The following is a 7,581-nucleotide window of genomic DNA, read 5'->3' on the forward strand; positions in this document are numbered from 1 at the left end:
CTCTTGAACAGGATGCACAATTTCCTCACTACCATGAGTCAAAGAGTTGCTGGGATCGGTTCTGAGGACAGAAGTCAAACTGGCCTCTTTGTGCATGAACCTGTTTTGTGAGCATCAGAGTCGAGCTGAACTCTTTCTGGAACTTCAGTGCTGACTGAGTTCACCAAGTCCAGGCTCTCCAATGATAACTTGACAACATGGTGTAACAGGAGCCCATGGTATCCATACTCGCATGGATAGAGCATTGACTGATTGGTGGGAAGTGAGAGAGCTGGAAGACAGGGATCATGTTCTGATCAGATGCCAGTTGCTAACGGTGTGCACAGGGGCCGGTGTTGGGACCACTTCTTTTGATGTTGTATATTAATGATTTAGACTATGGAATGAACGGCTTTGTGGCTAAGTTTGCAGCTGATACGAAGGTAGGTGGAGGTTGTGTAGAGGAAACACGGAGGCTGCAGAAGAACTTAGACAGATGAGGAGACTGGGCAGAGAAGTGGTAAATTAAATATAATGATAGAAAGTGTATGATCATCCACTTTGGTAGAAGAAATAAATGGGGAGATTTTTTTGAAATGGGGAGAAAAATGAAAGCACCTAAATGCAAAGGGACCTGGGAGTCCTCCTGCAGGACGGCCTGAAGGCAAATGCGATGCTGGAGTTCATTTCAAGGGGAATAGAATAGAAGAGCAGGGATGTGATGTTGAGACTTTATCAGGACCTGGGGAGACTTCACTTGGAGAATCGTGAGCAGTTTTGGGCTCCTCATTTAGGGAAGGATGTGCTGATGTTGGAGAAGGTTCACAAGGATGATTCCGGGAATTAAAGGGTTATCATGTGAGGGACACTTGACAGCTCCTGAACTCATTGAAATTTAGGAAAATGAGGGGGATCTCACTGAAACAGTTCAAATGTTGAAATGTATGGACAGAGTAGATGCAGAAAGGTTGTTTCTCATGGTGAGAGAGTCTAGGACAAGAAGGCACAACTTCAGGATTGAAGGCTTAGAACAGAAAAGCAGAGGAATTTCTTTAGCCAGAGGTTGATAAATCTGTGGAATTTGTTGCCTCAGGCAGTCATGGAGGTCAGGCCATTGGGTGTATTTAAGACAGAGATTGATAGTTCTTGAGTGGCCAAGGCATCAAATTTTATGGGAAGAAGGCCGGGCAGTGGGGCTGAGTGGGAAAATAGATTAGCTCATGATTAAATAGCAGGGCAGACTCGATGGGCTGAATGGCCTATTTCCTGCTGCTATGTCTTATGGACTCAGCACAGAGTAACATTCAGGATGGTTATATATGGCCACAGGTGTAACGGAAGCCCAAAGCATTTGACCCTGGTGGTTGGCTTATGGACTTGTGTTGGGACACCTATGGATTACTCAATTAGCTTATTTATTTGAGTCAAGTTTCAGTTCTGCAGTAGAATATCACATTAATGAGGAGAAAGGACTTGCACAGACTGCAGCTCCTACTAAAATAAACTGGAAGGCAGCTGATATTTGTGTTATGAGGGTAGGATTGCCTTACAAGCAGAAGTCAAAGGAATCGAGCACTGACTAATGGTAACGTGAGAATTCCAATTAATTTAACATTTACAAAAGCATCCCATAGTCTGTTGGGAATTCCTGTCCATCAAGAAAATGCTTGTCATTTGAAAGATGATCCCTACCAAATCTCAGTAAGAGAATCAATCCTCAGACTTCACTGCTGTGCATTCACTCAGATTTTTGTCTGTTTTTCATGGTACAAGGGCAAGAAATTTTCTCGGCTCTTGCACTGATTCAGTTGCAAATGCATTGCAGCATGGGGTTGAGAGATCCGTTAGATTGGTAGTAGCACACACAACACATATTGTCTGTGGGGATACATTGACTTTCATGGAGAGAAGACATTCAATGCAAAAACAATTTAAGGAGGAGGAGCAGAGCTTGGGAGGAATGGACTCACCGTGTGCAAGTGTGAGCACGTGCTCATGTGAAAGACTTCAGCCGCAACATTGGAACAGTCCTGAAATGTGGCATTTACTTCATTATTCCAGTGGGCATTTGTGTGCAGGAGAACTTCTGTTATGGACTGGATTCTCCAATATTCCCATCAGTAAAAGGTGGAGAATTTTTAAGATTTTAAGTTAAATGTATTGTGGCATGATAAAATCATTTAGAAATATCATAAATACTGCAACTTTTGTGCAATTAACTTGGTTAATTTGTAAATGACAAGCAGTATTTGTATTTCACATCCAGCAAACAATTAAAACGAGTTCAAATCCATTAGAAAACAGGATCAAACCAGGTTAATGTTTTGCGCCTTGCTGGAAAGAGTTGGCTGCATAGCCAGCTTATTCATCAAAGAGCAGCACTCCTGTTCGTTATATTCCCATCAGCAGAGCCCAAATATGAGCCACGTAACTATCTGCAGGCTGCAATATACAAGCAATGAATCAACGAACAAAATGCTGCCAGAGAGAGTGGGGTCAGAGGCTAATGCCGGGCTCCCTGGGGCCAGTGTCTCTCTGCCAGCATTTTACAGGACACCTGGAGGATACCAGATACTGTAAAAACCCCTGCTATCTGGAATTCAAGCAACCAGCAGCCTCATGCAACTGGCAAAATAAATTAAGGATAAAAATAGGTAAAATATGTACGATTAAAAACGTAAATCAGGATTAGAATTTAGTGTCATGAACATGTCACAAAATTCATTGTTTTGCGGCAGCGTCACCGTGCAAACAATTACATTAATTTATTTTAAAATTTAGACATACTGTACAGCATGGTAACAGGCCATTTCAGCCCAGAAGCCCATGCCACCCCATTATCCCCAATTAACCTGCAACCTCCCGTACATTTCGAACAGTGGGAGAAAACCGGAGCCACCATGGAAAACCTATGCAGTCACGGGGAGAATGTACAAACTCCTCACAGACAGTGCAGAATTCAAACCCCTGACCCAATTGCTGGCACTGTAACAGCGTTATGTTAACCACTTCACCAAACATGCTGCCCTACATAAACCGCCTTACAAAATTAATAAAAATACTGCAAGAAAAAGTGGAAGTAAGACAATGTCTTTGGTTCACTGTTAAATCTGGAATCTGGTTGTGGAGGGTAAGAAGCTGTCCTTGTGCTACTGAGTGTTTATCTTCAGGCTCCGATGGTAGCAGAGTGAAGAGGGTATAGCCTGGATGGTGGGGGTCCTTGAGGATAGAGGCTGCTTTTTTAAGACACCAGCTCATGTAGATGTCCTCAACGGAGTGAAGTCTGGCATCCATGATGTCGCAGGCCGAGCTACAACCCTCTGGAGGTTTTTCTTGTCCTAAGCGATGGTACCTCTGCACCAGACAGTGATGCAACCAGCTGGAATGCTCTCAAAAGTACACCTGTAGAAGATTTTGAGAGTCTTTGATGACACACTGAATCTCCTCAAATTCCTCACAAAGTATAGCCGCTGGTGAGACTTCTTCATTATTGTATCGACATGGAGGCTCCAGGACAAATCCTCAGAGGTGTTGACAATGAGGAATTTTAAGTTCCTGACCTTCTCTGAAGTAACCTTTAGTGAAGATGGGAGCAAATATTTAGCCAGTGTAATGTCTGGCTGGTCGGGCTGTTTGAATAAAGTTGTGTAAAACAGCAATGGTGTCGCCCAGGATGAAGAGCTGGTTGATGCCGCTCGCCGTTGGGGCGACTCTCTTAAAGTGCCTACTTATCCCTGCTTAGTAAGAGTCACCCTGGTCAGAGGCTTTATCTGTGAACTTTGGGGGGGGGGGAGAGGTGTTGATTATCTACAATGTTATTGTTCGTCTTTCCAGCTCCATGGAAGGGGAGGAACCTGCAGATGCAGCGACGGTTAAATGGTTTCAAAGAAAATGTGACTGGAAATAAAGTAAAATGCTTTAAGGTTTATATATTCGTGTAAGTGAAGTTTGTTCAGTTTAAGTACAGTAGAGTACTTTTGTCTTTCAAACGGTTTATTCTTAATACAGGTGTATTAGTTGGGCATTGTAAGAGTAAATCTCAAGCAACTGGAAAATACACTTCTACCAATCATATGCTAGCATCTACCAATCCCCATAGGTACTGGTTACCAGGGGTTTTACTGTATTTTCTTTCTATTCACTTCGAGGACTTGTGCTGACTGTAAAAATGCGGATTCAAAAGTCAGGAAATTGGCGAGAAGCAGCAAAGAAAAGTGTGTGATTTGGAAACATGCAGCCTTCATCATGAATATGGACATGAAATGAGCCACGACCTCTTGATATGGACTGAGTCAGACCTCAGATGCCATGCCACCTCAAAAAATGGGAACCCTCAATCCAATTAATCCACAAAACCAGCCCCATTTGTCAGCCAGGAATAACCAAGCTGGGAAACGCCTCACCATTACAGACCAGGTGTGTGGATGGAAACACAAAACCTTCTGTGGCTCGGAGCCAAGCAAGGGTCTGATGATGGATGAAGATAATATTCTTGTCAGGTTGTGGGGTATGTAAATAGGAGGCATTAGGAGGAAAAGTGCTGTGATTACCCAGACTAGGCTGATCAAGTCCTCCTGCGAGACATGAAGGAACATCAGTAGAGATGTCCATGTTGTGACCCTCTCTACTGTCATGTGGTCACCAAGTCCTGAAAAGCCACCATTAGACATCAGAAGTTGTAATTGTTCTGAAAACATTTTTATCTTCTTCTCACCCACTTTCACCCTCCCTTAAATCACACAAAGGCTCAGGAAAGCAGCCAACAGATTAAAGGACCTATCCCACCTCAGCACCCTCTCTCCTCACCTTGGCAATCTCCGTGCATTTCCAGATTCAAAGACAGTTTCCTTCCTGCACGTCAATGACCTCTCAGTGGTAAACGATGCCACCTTGTCCCACTTTAATGGAACGCCATACTCCATACCTTTGTTTTGTTTTGCATGGCCTGTTCCACTCAGGGACAGGTTGACGGCCTAGATAGCATGCAGATCAAAATGCTGCACTATATTTTGATACGTGAATAATTCAATCAGCGAGGAAACACAGCAATCCATTCACTCAGGAAACTTCCACAGACACCAAGGAGATCAGAGCTCCCACTCTTCTCCAAGACCTTACTTTGGATGTTTTCACATCCAGCAGAAGTCAGACAGGAGCTCAGTTCACTGCTTCATTCAGTGAGCAGCACTGCTACAGCGCCAGCGACCCTGGTTGGAATCCTACACTGTCCGTGAGGAGTTTGTACGTTCTCCATGTGACTGCGTGGGTTTTCCCCGGGGGCTCCTTTTCCTCCCACTGTTCAAAACATACTGGAAGTTGTAGATTAATTGGATGTAATTGGGCAGCACGTGGGCTGAAATGGCCTGTTACCGTGCTGTATGTCTAAATTTAAATTTTAAATCAGAGAGAACGCTGAGAACACCCAACAGATCGGCCAGTGTCTGTGCAGGCAGAGTTTGATACATGAAGTCCCACAAGGCTGACTACCTGCAGATGCCTAGCACGGAATGTGCCTGCGGGAGACGCTGGGAATAGGTGAATGATGTCCCCTAATGTACCTTCTTCTCGATGGTTGCACAGTGAAGAGGGCATGGCCTGGGTGGTGGGAGCCCTTGAAGATAGAGGCTGCTTTGTTAAGATGTCTTGATGTTCTTTTGCAAAGTTTATAGAAAATCTACTCTAGCAATCAAATCTGAGAAGAATTAAAACATTCCTCTTTGAAGGGATTAATGACCTTTTGGACAAAACAGCTGACTGTTGTATTAGGGCATGATTCCATCTTTTACTTGACATCCCTTTGTTGAATCAGGAAGGAGTCAGATTCTGGTTTATTGTCAGAGAACATACATGACATCACATACAACCCCGAGATTCTTTTTCCTGTGGGCCAGGCAAAATTACCACTTATTGGCAGTGCACAAGAGGGTTGTACACAATGTACACAAGGAAACAAATATACAAATGTAAACCGACTGACTGCAATACAGCAAAGAAAAAAATCAATAAAGTGCAAAGCACTTAAATAAAGACCTTAAAACAAGTCCCTGATTGAGTTTGTTGTTGAGGAGTCTGATGGTGGAAGGGAGGCAGCTATTCCTGAACCTGGTGGTGCGAATCTTGTGGCACCGATACCTCTTTCCTGATGGTAGCAGTGAGAACAGACCTTGTGCTGGGTGGTTTGGATTCTCAATGATTGCGGCTGCTCTCTGACAGCAGCGTTCCCTGTTTTGCCTGTGATGTCCTGGGCTGAGTCCACTACTTTTGGCAGGGCTTTACCCCTCAGGGGTATTGGTGTTCCCAAACCAGACCATGATGTAGCCGGTCAGCACACTTTCCACCACACATCTGTGGAAAAATGCCAGGTCCAAAGTCTGAGCCTGCTCCGCCTGTCTCTGATGGTCAAGCAGAGTTGGGTCCATTGGTACGGACCCCAACTTCCCAATATTTCCCTGTTATATTTGAACAGCCTCAGCCCGAGTGAAGCAGCTTCTCACCAATGCCTGGTTTCATTAACCCTTCTCCTCTCCAGGGAAGTCTGGGGTTGACAGGGAAAGTTGGAATGAGCAGAGTTGGATGACCTTGCCCTGCTAATGTTGCTCACACGCGCCCCCTAGTGGCATTAAAAAGATTGATGCAGAAGTCCAGTCCTGCATCTTCAAGGCAGTCAGGTTGTGAAGAGGGTTATTTACGCCCCTCACTCAGGGAAATGGTTCATGAAAGACAGTTAATGTATCAAGACATAATCAAGGCACCTTTCACACTCGGTATGAACCCAACAACATGTTGCTGTAAAATATTTTATCAAGCTAACCCTGGTTACCAGAGGAAGTGAACATTCACAGAAGACGGTCCCGTCTGTGTTTGCACCTCACAATCTGGCATGCTTCTCAGCTGGTCATCCAGCAGGCGCAATTTAACAGAACACTTTTAACCCTTTCAGGATTGCAGTTTCCTCCACACGACATGAAACAGAACGAAGAAACTGCACATTTAACACTTTACCCCACACTTCTCATTCCTGAACTTCTCGATTCCTTGAGCAAACAGCCACAGCAGTTAAAGGGTGAGCGGACACCTATTCTTATGGTTTGCATTACAAATACAATAACTGTCAAGAGCAGATTCAAATAGCGCCTCAGGACATGACCTCAAGGAGAGAAAGAAACATTTAGAAAAGAGTAAATGACTTGCTGAGAATTTCACAATGAGGAAAAAATGTACCTGAGAGCACACATTAATCCCACAGGAGATGACTTTCGGACCTTTCCAAAGGATTTAGACCATGAATGCTTTGATTTGAACTAATCAAACATGTCAAGCGAGTGGTGACTGCTTTGCTCCGGCCTCTGAAAGGTCTGCGCTGGATGAAGGCAGTAATCCAAGGCTTTGATGCCGGGCGACCCGAACTCTGAGCAAATGTGGAAAAGCAGCAGGGAAATGCTTAGGAAGGCGGGTGGGCGGGACAGGGAGTAAGGGAAAAGGAATAGCAGTCCGTGCGCTTGGAGCACAATTTTAAAGCAGACATAACAAACGCATTTACAGAGCCTACTTCAGAAGATTTATTTGCTTTCCTCATTTTAACAGGCTTCTGGTGTGAGCTGC

At 44.4% G+C, this 7,581-nt stretch overlaps 1 protein-coding gene across 1 annotated transcript in view; it reads right to left on the reverse strand.

The window, feature by feature from the left end:
• Positions 1-7,349, reverse strand: part of sema3ab (sema domain, immunoglobulin domain (Ig), short basic domain, secreted, (semaphorin) 3Ab) — a 158,461-nt gene extending 151,112 nt beyond the window's left edge. The window contains exon 1 of the mRNA XM_069910005.1: positions 7,201-7,349. The gene's annotated coding sequence lies outside the window, so the exon portion shown is untranslated. The remainder of the gene's footprint in view (positions 1-7,200) is intronic.
• Positions 7,350-7,581: the final 232 nt, after the last annotated feature.

Source organism: Narcine bancroftii, chromosome 13, assembly GCF_036971445.1.
Source record: "Narcine bancroftii isolate sNarBan1 chromosome 13, sNarBan1.hap1, whole genome shotgun sequence".
Taxonomy (NCBI): Eukaryota; Metazoa; Chordata; class Chondrichthyes; order Torpediniformes; family Narcinidae; genus Narcine; species Narcine bancroftii.